The sequence below is a fragment of the Amaranthus tricolor genome, chromosome 3, assembly GCF_026212465.1.
Source record: "Amaranthus tricolor cultivar Red isolate AtriRed21 chromosome 3, ASM2621246v1, whole genome shotgun sequence".
NCBI lineage: Eukaryota > Viridiplantae > Streptophyta > Magnoliopsida > Caryophyllales > Amaranthaceae > Amaranthus > Amaranthus tricolor.
The window spans coordinates 24,908,294-24,924,056 of NC_080049.1; the positions used below are offsets into that span (position 1 = coordinate 24,908,294).

The following is a 15,763-nucleotide window of genomic DNA, read 5'->3' on the forward strand; positions in this document are numbered from 1 at the left end:
CGCTAATATAATTAGAGAAGATAAGCATTTAATAAAAAATTCAAGTTTCATTTTTCAATTTTACTTTTGCTACTATAAATTTTAATTTTTATTTACTATTTCGGTTTTCTCGCACCTTAGAATTTTGTATCCAATATCCATAGTTTCTTTCTCATGCTCCTCCTGCTAGACAGACTTAATAGCATCACTTTATAAAACGCGTTTTTAACAGGCCTAAAACTATTTCTAGACAATTTTTTATTTCCAAATAAACTACTCCTAGACAATAAACCTCTAAAAACTTTTTTCATCTGTCGGGATAATTATTTAAATTTCTACATGATTACAAAATAAATAATAAAATAATAATTGAATAAATTAATATTATATAATAAATCAAACATATAATTATGAGAAATATTTGAACAAAATAATTCATAATCATCATACCCAATATCCCTATCAAAAGTAGGGTCTGGATGAGTAAAGGTGACGAACAATTCATATCAGTACTCCCTTCACAGGAAGGAAAGTGGTCGATTTGAACAAAATAGATAACAATAAATATTCATAAATTAAACTAATAATTAAACAAATAATAAACTAAGAAATAAAAACAATATAATAAATAATTAAAAAATAATTAACTAGAGTATACTCCTTCCTATTCCTCTTAGAAGTCTCATTTGACTTTTCACGGATTTTAAGGAGAGTCAAAATGAGACCCTAAGGGTAGGAAAGAGAGTGGTATTATGGATTTTTAATGTAAGGATTAAAGAATTAATAATTCCCACCAATTTCAAACATTTTGTAGCCTAATTTAAAAGCTGATTTTTTGGCACCAAAAGCCTTAACTTTTTTTTCAGTTCAAGACCAAAATTACATCGATCGTTTACTTAACTCCGAAAGTACATAAATAAGTCCTACGTTTACAATAATTTTTGGAAAATCACATAAATATATCAAGAGTACTAAAGAAAATTAAATACATCAGGTACTGTATCTCAGATAGCCTTCTCAATTCTTCGACAGCTTCGGTGTAGTTGCAGGCGTTACTGATCATGTGAGTGCGGATTTTTTTGCGATCATTGACTTTAGATTTTCCAAATTACCAAAAATGACGCATTAATAATTTCTTAAATAGCCACCGAATTGTAAACAACCAAATTTTCATTCATCACATTATCCAAATTTATTTTAAACCCCAAATTACAAGGTCCAAAAACAAGGAAATCAGATACTGTCACCAATGAAAGAAACCCAAAATGATGTCTGGCGCCAATTAAAGCTCAAAATTATCAAAACACACAACAAAATGAAAATAGGAGTGCCTAAAACTTCCATCAATTACAATTAGGCACCAAAAATGAAATGTAAAACAATAAAAATTATCAATCATTACATGAAAAACAGAAACAATAAATGGACCAAACACAAGTCATTAATTACACACCCATCTAAAAAAATGGCTCCTTTAAAAAACCTAAGCACTCAACAAAGAACACAAATAATGCAAAAGTTGTCTGTATTAAATAGGAAAGGCAAACCAGTGCTAGGCACAATCAATGCACTTGCCATTGAGTTTCAAGTGTGTAGGAAAACAATCACACGTTTGTGGAATGAAGTGAAGAAGCAGATCAGGAATAACAACACAGTGATTAACCTCAACAGCAAGAGATTAGGCAGACAAGCACCAAACAAAATCCAATTCGATGAAGAAAAGTTTAAGGCAATCAAATATGAACTCAAGTGTACTCAACATTCAGTAGCAAAGCAGATGGAGGTTCACAAACAACAGTGTGTAGGTGGAAGAAGAACAAAGTCATAAGAAAGTACACAAACGCAATCAAACCGACTTGAATGAAAATAAGCTACATAGGTTAAGTTTTGCATTATATAAATGTGAATATGATGAACAAAATGATTCATTCAAGTTTAAGCCATATACTGACGTTGTTCACATAGATGAAAAACATTTCTATCTAACCCGAGAGACACAAACTTATTACCTAGCTCCGAGTGAAGTAGAACCACATAGAGAGTGTCAATCTAAGAGGTTCATTCCCAAAATCATGTTCATGTGTGCTGTCGCAAAGCTAATATTTACAACTATTGGTGATGTGTTTTTTGCTTATTACCTAGCTCCGAGTGAAGTAGAACCACATAGAGAGTGTCAATCTAAGAGGTTCATTCCCAAAATCATGTTCATGTGTGCTGTCGCAAAGCTAATATTTACAACTATTGGTGATGTGTTTTTTGATGGTAAGATAGGAATATGGCCATTTATTACACAGGAACCAGCAAAAAGAAGCTCCAAGAACAGGAAGAGGGGGGAGTTGGAAGCAAAGCCAATACAGTCAATTACGAAAGAGCATATTAGAGCAATGCTTATAACTAATGTGGTACCAACCATAAGAGCAAAATGGCCTCAAGGTTTGTCAAAGCAAATTTATATTCAACAAGATAATGCCAAGCCACATATAGCACATAATGAGAGAGAATTTTTGGAGGAGGTAATGAAAGATGGATTTTATATAAAGTTAGTGCAACAACCTCCAAATTCCCCTGACATGAATGTACTAGATCTAGGTTGTTTTTAGATCAATTCAAACTTTAAAATATCAAAAAGCTGCTTACAATGTAACACAATTAGTTATGGCTGTGAATAATGCATTTCAGAATCTAAGTCCACAATGTTTAGGTTTGTATTCATCACTTTACAAGCTTGTATGATAGAGGTCATGAAAAGATAACGGGGATTTGACTATCACATTCCTCACATGAACAAAACAAGGGCAGTAAGGGAAGACACTTTACCAGATTACCTAAGCATTGAAAAACTATTGGTTGTTGATTCACTTCAACATTTATTTATAAAGCTAAGTACAAAAAAAATTAATCAGTTAGTAGAACTGATTGGCTATGCAGGGGGGATTGAACAATGGGACTATGCAAGTCAATGGCAATGTTGACATAGGATTGTACAATTAATAGAAAACAGCAACAACCAATTTAAACCACAGCATCATTATTTTTAGGAGCATCAAAGCAAACCAACATAACAGAAACCAACATATGAACAACAAAACAGCAAACAACACATACTTTTGGAAAGAAGTTAAGCAACAACAACACAGAACAGCAGTCCATGAAGAACAGCAGCCAACACAACATTAACCTACACAGCAACATGTTTTAAAAGTAATCCTTTTGATTTTGGACATATTTTTGGGATCTTAAACATGGGATGTTTCAGATGCAAACAACAAATTTAAAAATTTATGTTGTTTTCAATGAAACATTTGTATTCATGTATTCATAAATGAAAAAATTGATTGTTTCAGTACTTTCAAGTACACTTGTTTATTTCTTTGAAATCATTGAGTGGAAAATTGAACATCTTTGTGCTTAAAACGTTGGAAAACAATCCAAACCCCATTTGTTCGATTTATGGTGGCTAAACATTGCTCTCACTTAAAGATCACAGAGCAATGGAATAAAATGCATCAAAAAACGTTTAAATTAAAAATCATTAACATGCACCAAAACGAAAAAAAACTCACTTGAGAAAGGACCAAGCTTATCAAGCCAATCTTCTTCTTCACAATCAGTATTCGAAAAAACAGCATCAATGGAAGACTATTCACGATCAGGATACATATCAGGCTCAGGTGTGTAAATGGGTTCACCTTCAGAGTCAAGTTCTCTTCCCCATTTGGGATCAGTCTCAACAGAATTTGAGTCATCATAGTAATCAAAAGACTCTTCCTCAAACGACTTCAGACCAGATCTAGGGTTTTCATCATCGAACCCCTTCAACTCAATCTTAGTAGGCGATTTGTAAGGGGATTTGGGGAATCTCAGATAAACAAAAGTACGCGAGTTATTGTTTATCATGGATGAGTTGAATGGCGAGTTAGGATTCTTCAGGGGTGAGGTCAAAGGCGACTGAGGGTTTTTCACTGGAGATTTCAAAGGCGAAATGGGATTTTCCATGAGAAGAGATAAAAGAACACGAAAGCACAAAAGAAGATGAAAAAGACACAACCCAGATCTAGGGTTATTAGAGGATTATAGAGAGGCGGGGAAAGAAAGATGATGAAGAAAGAACCCATAATTAGGGTTGAAGACAGAACAAGAGTACATGGAAGGAGGATATGAATGGTTAGGGTTTAGGGTTAAAAAGGGAGAGAGTGGTTAATGGGTGGGTAGATTAATTAGTTTTAAGATGTTTTGATTAATGAAAAGGGTGATCAATTAGTATGGGTAATGGGGGGTATAATTGAAAATAACATATACCCACTAAGGGCATAAAGGTCAAAAAACCATACTAAAAATGAAAAAGAGACAATTAACGTGACTTGATCATAAAAAGAAATAGAACGCATAAGAGTAATAGGAAGGAGTATAATAATAATTTTGATAATTAAACAAAATAAAATTACAATAATAAAAATTTTTGGGAAAGTTGGCCAAGTTGCACAAAGCGTGCCACTTGCTTCTTTACTACGGATGTGGTTTGCGTAGTCGAAATGTCGAATATTTGTCTCTTCAAGCTTTCAATTGTATGAAATATATATATGTTTGGGCGTAAAACTAGGAAGTTTTAAAAACAGAAAGAAGTTGAGAGAGTTTTAAGAAGGGAGGGACATCACAATAAAAATGACGGCGACAAATAAGAGTATTGGACAAAGATGTGTATAATTAAAATCAAAGATCCACAAAGACAATAAATATACTTCTTTCCTTCTAATTTACTTATAACACTTGTTTTTCATGCAGTTCAATGCATTAATTCAATCTTTAATAGCTCTAATTATTAGAGGTGTTCATTCGAGTGATCGAGTCGATTTCGGATGGGTGTCATTCGGTTCAGTTGTATTTCGAATCGATTATTTTTCGAATGCGTGTTACGGTGGGTCACACTCGGGTCAGGTCGGTTAGTTACGGTTCAGTTGAAGATCAGTTATTTGAGCTATCGGGTTAGCATCGGTCCGATGTCGGTTGAAGTTCGTGTCGAGTAGTCAATCGGTCTTGGACTGTCATCGGTTAATAATTGGTTCGGTTTTACCGGGTACAGTTCGGGTTCGGGTATTATTTTCCAGTAGAATTCGACTACGAATTAATAATTACTATAGATCGAGTCAATATCAGATTAAGTTGTTAGACATTTTTTAATTGATGATAAGATTCCCCTTAGTTAAGGCAAAATAGTTAAAATGCAAATCATTTAGTGATTATTACTTTGTTACGTTTACTTGTTTGACTGTAAGTCAAAATTAAAGTTTTATCATTTTTCATCTAAATTGCTTAAAAATAGTTAAATAACATTGACCATTGATTATTAACTCTAAATATATGAAACCATGTATGTATAAAATTTAATTTATTAAAATTTCTATTACTTTATTAGATTAACTAATAAGATGATTGAATATGAGTCGATCCTACCTCTATGTTAAAAATTAGTTCAGGTTTATAGCATTTCGGTTAAAAATTCATTCGGGTTAAGTCAATTTTAGCCGGATCAAGTTCGGTTTTGAGCATGATTCGGGTCGGGTATGACTCGGGTCAGTCACTATTAGGTTCGGGTAATCTCGATTAACGGTTATATGTCGGTTATAAAAATCGGTCGCAGTTCGGGTTCGATTTTACGATTTTCGGTCGTAAATCGGTTCGGGCGCGCGGATAATGTCGGTTCGATAAACCTAAAAAAGAAACATATTTTTGGATCATTTAAATTTCGGTTTCGGTTTGGTTTTTCGGGTCGGGTCACATTTGAATAACTCTACTAATTATGCATATAAAAAAATTATAAAAATTTAATATTAATAATCTTTGCAATAAGATTAATCAAACAATATCTCACTTGACTATGCTTTAACCTATAAATTAAAAACTAATTACAAATTAAGAGTAATGAATAAATAATATCATTTTTCTAAATTAATTTGGAACGGAGGAAGTAACTACATCAAACAAGTCTATTAAATCCGTTAATCAGTCGGCCCACTTTTATCGAACAGCCCATATCATATAAAGAATATTCAATTTGATGGCCCATCCACTTCTTTCTGATTTCACTATGGATTATTGTAGCAAATAAGGTTAAAGAGAATCTACCTTAAGGAATATTCCCACTTCAATTTCGAAAGCTTTTGATTAAAGATATGTTTTGCAAATCCTAATTAGCTTGAGTTGTCGGGGCTGATTTAATTAACTGAAAGTATTAGCCTATAAGTCAATCGTCTAATAAAACAACCAAAAGACAAAGTAACGAATAGTCAATATGGTCTCAAAGTGGTCCGTCTATGCCTATAGCAATCACTTTGGTAGCGAGAATATTTTAGCAAACTAGTTGGTGGGGTGCGCACGCACTCCCCTAAGAAATCTTATTCAACTTAAAATTTTAAATTAAATAAAATAATTAATCTTTAAAAGATCAAATAATTAAACATTTTAATCCATTGTGTAGTTGAAAGAAAAAAAATACATTGTTATGGGGTTTTTGTTGACGCATCTTCATATCTGCGAATTTTGCATCTTTCCTTCGTTTATTATTTGCTAGAGAGCAAACTTAGTTAACGATATCCTCTGTATGTTGAGCTGCAAACATGAAAGTCAGTGTTAACATCATGAAACATAGATCGTACAAATATATAATATGTGTACTCAAACACGGAGAAAGTACAAATTGGCCATACAACAGGTTTTAGAAAAAATATATATGTTCTCCATGACGAACTCGAAAATCACTTTTGTTGTTGTCTAAAAAAATGAGAGCACCATTTGCTACCTCAATTTCATTCGAAGAAATCTTTTTCAAGGGCTTCGAGAAAATAAAATTGAGTTCTTATAGATGTAGGCAACTAACCGTGTTGAAAACTTGAACTAAGCAGCAACTAACCGTGCGTAACATAACATAGATGTAGGCAACTTCAAAAGAACAAAAAACAACAAATTAATGAAATGTAAATAACCAAAAATCACTATACACGAGAATTTTAAGACAAAACACGTCAGTGAGTCGATGCACATATATATCCAACTATCACACACGACACGAGCTAAAAGATTCACACTAAATTTAGTTTCTTAAAGGTTCTGTGTCTACCCTTGAAATGATTTTTTTAGCTACTCATGGATAAGAAAGGGAGGAAGCAAGTAGGGCCAACTCAATTTTCATAGTTAAGAGTTCAGACAAGTTCCAAGAGGCTGCTCTGAGTCTAGTATCAAACCTAAAGAACACAACTCAAAAATCTTGCTACTCCAAGTGCAAACACATAACGCACTGTAAATGTGGAAGAGTATGGATTATAGAACATATAAACAGCAAAATAATTTGAAGAGCTCTTCACCAAGACATTGTACCTTTGATTTTGCATAACTCATAGCTGTGGCAGAACTGAAACAGCTTCTAAATTCACACAGAATGCCCTTACAAATTTGAAGACAAACAATTTCATGAGGTAAAAACCTTAAAAAATTATCTTAACCATCTAAATCAACTTCAAGCGACTATCACCACTAATACATCAATCCATTAAACTAACAGCATGGATAACACTATTATTCACAATGGTAACGTGATGTTGTAAAAAGCAGCAAAAGTCAACATCAAGAACAATGATTTTCATCAATTCATCGGGATTGTAATAGGTATTCGCATGTCAAGTAGCTTCACTCTAACATAATAAATAGCAAAATTGTCCTTGTCCTCTATATAAGTTGACCTTAGTTTAAATCGGAACATATAAATGACCCACATTGTAAAAATCAAGGTAGATGTATTTAGAAGCGTGACTATCAAATTGCATGACAAAACTGCAGTGCAACGGCCAAAAAAATAGTTGTCAATTCTTGTGACTTCAATGAGAGTCATGCAGTTTATCCAAAGTGAAAACAAATCATTCAGAAATCAAAACTCAAAGAAACAATTTCATCCCAATACCAGAGCTAGATCCATAGAACAATAAATGGAAATGTCACAACAACTACAACAACAACAACAATATTAGTAGTAGTAGTAGCAGTAGTAATAGTGTGGTAATAAGTGAACATCTAATTCCTAATATGATTTTCTCATGAAAACGCTTTTACCATCCAATTACGTCCTGCTGCCATAATGCATCAATTCCACTACCTTGACGAAGGGGCACATGCACTAAAGTCATAACATGATCCAAATGTTACCAAACAAATCACAAAAATACTCAAAAATATGACAAAACTGTGTTTGCCCCTAGAGTCAGTCACCCTTCCGGGAAAAAACTCTAAAACAAAGGTAAAAAAAAAAAAGAGAACTTGAATTAAAGAACTCATATTTAGTTTTATTTAATATACTTAAATAACTTGCAAGAAGAAACTAGCAAGTAGAAAAGTTCACCATAAAAGTTCCACATTTTCCCAAGCACCCTAATCCTACTCACTCCAAAAAAAGGTTTCAATTCCACATAGCATAATTTTTCTCCATTTTAAGAGAAACAAAATGGGCAAAAGAGGACACCAAATATTGGAAGAAATAAAAAAATGTGTAGAACCTTATTCATAACATCGATATAAAAAAAACCTATAACAAAAGCAATAGAAATTAGTATGAGTAGGTCCAATATGATTGCAGATGTAGGAGGTGCCATGTCAAACCCTCTTATCCTTTTACTGTAACAACAATAGAAACTAGTATGAGTAGGTCCAATATGATTGCAGAATATGTAATAACCACTTGTCAAAATACACCACAACGACATAAATAAATAAATAAATGCTAGAAGGAAGAAGAAAAAAAGAAAGAACTACGAATGTTGCCGGTAGATGAAACAATTTCAATCTTAAATGGTGCTTCTGGTCTAACATTTCTCGGCCTATCAAATAATGAAAATTACACAGCTAAACTAATCCAAAAATCAACAATAGACAAATTCGAATCATCCAACAATTAATCAAACAAAAGAATCATACCTCAAGGCGTTATACAATCATGTTCGGCTCAAATCCATCTTAAATTTTACTAAATGGAGCATATTCAGTCCTCAACTCAACCGACATTAATCAAAAATCCTAATCACATTAATCAAAAACAATATTTAGGGGAGAATGAAATTCAGAGAACACTTTGTACCTGTACATCAACTGATTAACAAAATCTACATTGAAAAGAGATCAAAATCCCAAATTAGATTAGGAAAAAAGAACCTGATGAGTCTATCGCACTTGTAAGAAAACATCGGAATCAAAGTATAAAACAGATCCTAATCACAAATTAGATTAAGAACAAAGAACCTGATGAAGTTGACATCTTTATTCACAGCACACAGAAGCAAGGGAGGTAGTTGGAAACTGAGAAAAACGAGAGCTGATGAGTTGGAAATTGCGGAAATTGAAAACAACCAAAACAATACTACTCGAATCAACTAATTCACACCTTAATTTGGGATTAAAACTTTTATTGAATGTTAAATGAAAACTTTTTCTCATGTTCATGAAGATATTGTTTTGTTGATGAGCAAATCGATAAAGTCCAACTCAAACTTCCACCAATAAATTGAAAATCATGTAAATATTCAATCAAATTGAAAACTATCCTCAACAACATAATTTTTCTTCACAATTTTCCATTACCATCTAATATCACATTTTCAAGTAAGATGACCATGATCATGAACTTTGTCAAATATTATTTTATAGCCAAGTTACATAACACGTTCATTAATTATTAATTCCATCATTGAAAATTGACAAAAAAACAATATGAAGAGAACACAAAAGGTATGCAAAAACCCAAATGAAAAGGCACCTTTGTTAGTATCATAAACCATACAATTACCACAATAAATTCTTTCGATTCACTCACATTCACATTGCATTACCCCAATGTCATTAAGTGGCTCCCACTTAGAGTAGGGTTTGGGAGGATCAGATGTACGCAACCTTAAACTTGTTTATCTAACAAAGAAATGATTTCCGATTGACCCTTGGTAGCAAACGTCATGTACAACATCATACAAATAAGAAGTGCCCATGATTTAAAGAGTCATTTTACTTTAGTACATTATAATTTGAAATCAAAGAACTATATATCTTTTGCCCCAACAAAATAATGGACATTTTTCAATTCACTCACGGATTATACTAAGATCTCAAGGTGTTCGTCAAATACATAATGAGCACTCATTACTTTCTAAAACCCATAAGTCCAATCAAAACACTTAATAAAACCAATAATTTCATTAGATTTCTACAAAATTGAGCAACAACAACAAAGTATAAATTAGATTTTCACAAAATTAGCAACAATCCAACTACAAACCCGTCGATGCCAATATGCATGTAATAGACACAATCAGATTCTCCAAGAAGCAACATTATGCTCAAACCAAACACAATCAACGGAACAATACTCAACAACATTACACAACCCAAAAAATAGCACAAAAATAGAAATGGGGAAATCTTAAATTGAAAATTGAAAAAGGAATAAAATCAAGTACCTTCGAGTCCAGTATCCCCCATTGAGCTGATGGGTTCACCTCAGATGAAGATAACGTATCTCTGTGACTCTTGATTGAACTACGATGTTGAAGGTAGCAGTGACATTTTCCCGCTGGAACACATCTGTAAGACCTCACCCAATTCCTATCAAACTTTCCCTTTTCCTACATACCCTTTTCTTTAAACTACCTGAATTAACACTTTCAAATTCACAATTATCCCTCCCCACGTCGAAAATTTTTCGTCTTCGGCTTCATCAGCAGCACAACCTGAATGTTTCTCAAAAAAATCTAAATTAACAAATAAAAATCTCAACTTTCATAAAAACATCAATCAAGAGGAACCAATAATCATAAAATCAAAGAAATCCCATAAACCCAATTAACAAAAAACTTACAGATCAGAAACTAACCTTCGTCCTCGTCTTCATCATCATCACCATTGAAAAGTAGAATCAGAAGCAAGAGGAAGCAAGAAGAAAACAATGTTGAAGTGGATGAGCTGAACCTTGACACCAAGCCTCACCCTCACCCTTATAAGTAGAAGTGGCTAGACAACAAGGCTAGTGGGTCAGTGAGCAAACAATGTTTAGTAAGCTTGACCTTAGGAACATATGCTGATGAGGTGATGTGTGATGCTTTAGAGATGGATGCTTGCCACTTATTGCTAGGTAGACCTTGGCAATATGACAAGAAGACCACCCACAATGGCTATACCAACACCTACACCCTTAAGCATAATGGGAAAAGAAAGGAGCTGGTACCCTTGCCCCCACACAGGGTTGTTCCCCCTAAACCATCCAAGGCACTCATACATTTAATGACTAGAAGGGAGTGTGAAAGGGAGATTGAAAAGAAGGAAGAGCTATATATTCTGATCATTAAGGAAATACAAAGCACCACCCCTATACCCCCTGAGTTACAGAGCCTGTTGGATCAGTATAGTGATGTCTTTCCAAGTGACCTACCACCTGGTCTACCTCCTGTGAGGGGTGTTGAGCACCAAATAGACTTAGTCCCAGGAGCCAGCTTGCTTAACAAGCCTGCCTATAGATCCAATCCTAAGGAAACTAAGGAATTACAAAGGCAAGTGGATGAGTTAATGCAAAGAGGATATGTTAGGGAAAGCTTAAGTCCATGTGCTGTACCCACCCTGTTAGTGCCAAAGAAAGATGACACATGGAGAATGTGCATTGATAGTCGTAGTATGAACAACATAACCATCAAGTATAGGTTCCCTATACCAATGATTGATGATATCATAGATGAATTAGGAGGTTCAGAGTGGTTCAGCAAGGTGGATCTAAGAAGTGGATACCATCAAATACGTATGAAACAGGGGGATGAAGGAAAAACTGCATTCAAGACCAAGTATGGGCTGTATGAGTGGCTTGTGATGCCCTTTCGCTTGACTGGAGCCCCCAGCACATTCATGAGGCTGATGAATGAGGTGCTTAGACCCTTCTTAGGAAAGTTCATAGTAGTTTACTTAGATGACATACTTGTTTACAGAACACTTAAGTCATCTCCAACAATTGTTTGAAGTGCTGATAAAACAGAGGCTGTATGCCAAGCTTGAGAAGTGTAGTTTCCTCTTACCTGAAGTGAGTTTTCTAGGATATATTATAGGAAAGGAAGGAGTAAGGGTGGATCCTGCAAAGGTCCAAGCTATACAAGAGTGGCCCACACCCACTACCCTTACACAGGTGAGATCATTTCATGGTTTAGCCTCCTTCTACAAAAGATTCATCAGGAACTTTAGCTCTGTTTTAGCACCTGTAACAGTGTGTACTAAACAGGGGAGGTTTGAATGGACCCCTGCTGCTCAAAGGGCGTTTGAAACTCTCAAGGAAATGATGTGTAAGGCCCCCATTCTAAAGCTGCCTAACTTTACCAAGCCATTTGAGTTAGAATGCGATGCCAGTGTTGTAGGTATTGGAGCAGTCTTAGTTCAGGAAGGGAGACCCATTGCCTTTTTCAGTGAAAAATTGAATCACAGTAGGTTGAATTATTCCACCTATGATAAGGAATTTTATGCCATTGTTAGAGCTTTTGAACACTGGTCTCATTACCTCAGAATCCAACCATTTGTTTTACACACAGACCATGAATCCTTGAAGTACATAAACAGCCAACAGAAACTAAGCAGCAGACACGCTCGATGGGTCGAGTTTATGCAGACTTTTGATTTTTCAGCCAAGTATAAAGTAGGAAAAACCAACATCATAGCTGACGCCCTCAGTAGGAAATACAATTTACTTGGGATAGTAGGATCTAGAATTTTAGGTTTTGAATTCATAAAAGATCAGTACTCTGTTTGCCCTGATTTTTCTGAAATTTGTCAGTCGTGCAAAGACAAACCTCTAGGCTTATTTAGCATTCACCAAGGCTTCTTGTTCAAAGGTAACAAATTGTGCATACCTAAGCTTCCCCTCAGGTCTGTTTTAGTGAAAGAAGTTCATGAAGGAAGCATAGCAGGCCATTTTGGGATTCAAAAAACCTTAGACATGCTAGCTAAACACTTCTATTGGCCTGAAATGCTTGGCACAATAGGTAAACATATTCTAAAATGTGAAATTTGTCTTAAGGCCAAAGTGACCTTCCATAAGGGAGAATACATACCCCAACCTGTTGCACACAAGCCTTGGGAGCATATTAGCATGGATTTTGTGATGGCTCTACCTAAAACAAAAAGAGGAAAATATGCCATCATGGTGGTTGTAGATAGATTTTCAAAAATGTCTCATTTTATAGCATGCACTAAGGTAGATGATGCACAGCATATTGCAAAAATGTTTTTTGCTGATATTGTTAGACTACATGGCATACCTAAGACCATTGTCTCAGATAGAGATAGTAAATTCCTAAGCCACTTTTGGAGAACTTTGTGGACATTGTTAGGCACTAAGCTATTGTTTAGTACTGCTTACCATCCACAAACTGGTGGTCAAACAGAGGTGACTAATAGAACCTTGGGCACCCTGCTTAGGACTTTAATAAACAAGAATATCAGAGAATGGGACTTAAAACTTTGTCATGCTGAGTTTGCATATAACAAAACACCTAGTCATGCTACCAAATTTTCACCATTTGAATGTGTGTATGGCACTAATCCATTACTTCCTATTTCCCTTATTGATCTACCTGTATGTGACAGCTAGAGCATTGAAGCGGAAGATATGATTAAGCAAATAGAAGCTGTACACAAGCAAGTTCATGAAAATCTGGAAATCACCAACACAAAGTACAAGCAGCAAGCAAACAAGCATCTCAGGAGGAGGCAGCCTATCAAGGAAGGGGATCTAGTGTGGGTATACCTCAGAAAAGAAAGATTCCCACAACTCAGGAAGAACAAACTGATGCCCAGGGCTATAGGTCCATACCCAGTGAAGAAGCAATATGGGGAGAATGCTTTTGAAATCCAACTGCCAGCAGAGTATAACATCTCCTCCACATTCAACATAGGAGACCTTACCTTATATGAGCCTGACAAAGAATTGAGGACAACTCTTTCCCAAGAGGGAAGAATTGATACAAATGTAGTATCAAAGGTCAAGGTCCTCACTAATGTGATGGAAGAACAGAACAGCACAATGGATTTGTCATCTACGCCAAATGCATATGGGACACAAAGAACTTCCATGAATGCTGCTCAACAATCAATCATGGGCTCAAGAGCATGTGACAAGACCAAGGGAGCCCAGCACATTACGAAATTCAGCATCAAGGACATGGAAGGACAGACAGATTCCAAAAACAGAACAACAGAGCTGACTGCCAAACAGCTGACCTTGGTGAACCGCCTGAACACAGACCGGAGACACTTGGACCGGGAGAAAGGCTGGAATGGCATCTCACCACATGGGCCAAGCCACCAAGGACCAAGGGTACTACTAATAGTGCACCAGAAAGTCTGTAGAACAAGCTAAAGGAGGGTCAGTCAGCAACTTGTAAAAATCAGAATTATGCCTAAGTGTTGAGTTTCTGTTTTATGTTTCTGTTTTGTTAGTTAAGCCACGTGTATTAGGTTGTTGCTTTGTAACGGCTAATTCTATCATCCAAAGCCTATATATACATGGGCTCTCCTTGTAATAAACACGTTGAATATTGTTTTGATCATTAATAATACTTGAGGTATTTTTCAGAAAAAGGATTTTTCAGAGTTTTGAAGTTTGTTTGCAAACTTCATCGAAGGTTGTGGAGCAACCTTTGGCCGGAGAGGGAACAAATTACGGAGTGGTTCAGATCCTCAAAGGAACCCATACAATCACGGATTGGAATCCTTGCATTGTGCTTATCGTAGGAAGGTCATACAAGGGTGGCAACGTTCATCAGTCACCACCATCAGAAAACCAAGAAGTCTTTTCTTTGTATGTTTTTGTGTGTCTGAGCGTCTGTTTGTGGATTGATTTGGAATTGTAAGTGTATCATTGATTGAAGTTGTGGAAAAACATTAATCTTTGCGTCACAAAGTCCATATTCAGCCTTTGTTACGCATCATCAGCACCACAATCAAACCCTAAATTTCGCGCAAGAGGAAGAGGGGGAATGAGGACAGCAAATTCAGAATGAAAACGAAAATGAGAATCAGATGAAGATCCAAACTAAAATGGAAAGCAATTAATGAAAACAAGACCAAAAAATTGAAGGAGTAGAACATACCTAAAGCCAAAGAGAAAAAGAGGAAAGTAGAGGGAGAGGAAGCCATCAAAAGCGTGCTGAAGAATTGTGAAGCAGAATTAAATGTAGTATAAGGAGCGAACAGTAGTTTTACTGTTCATCATGAACAGTATTCACTCCTTACCCTCATTTTATATTTAGAAGATAGAAGATTAGATTTAGAGGATTATATGACCAAATAAGTTGCGGAAAAATAGTCACAATTGCAACCAAATTGCTACTACTTATCTTGCCACAATTTGTGACCTACTGTTCGTTATCAACGCTAATAATTTTTGGGTCTTAGGTGAAAAAAAATGGCACATTAAATAAATGAAGTTTTGATTTTTCTCCAACTATGTAGTTTTGTAGTCATACATTTAAGTGAAAAATCTAATGTTGTAAATTCAATCCATGTTAGAAGTCACTCATGCAAATACTAACTTTTAATTATAAGGATTAACTCAATTTAAACTCCTTCATAAGCTGAGCCCTAGACGATTGCACCTCAAAACTACCCTTAGAAACGGCTTGTCGTTAACAATCAAACTGGCTCTAGTAATACTTTCCTACAATTCAATTTCAACTCATTATTAGCATTGATTTTCCTCAAAGCGTGAAACTTCTCAATGCTACAA

General features: G+C 35.1%; 1 long non-coding RNA gene across 1 annotated transcript; it reads right to left on the minus strand.

Moving 5' to 3' along the window:
- Positions 1 to 5,925: 5,925 nt before the first annotated feature.
- Positions 5,926 to 15,323, minus strand: LOC130808677 (uncharacterized). Its single transcript, XR_009040719.1, has 4 exons — positions 15,129 to 15,323; positions 10,467 to 10,736; positions 6,854 to 9,315; positions 5,926 to 6,585 (listed from the first exon to the last, which is right to left on the minus strand). It is a non-coding gene; the product is annotated as an uncharacterized LOC130808677 (long non-coding RNA).
- Positions 15,324 to 15,763: the final 440 nt, after the last annotated feature.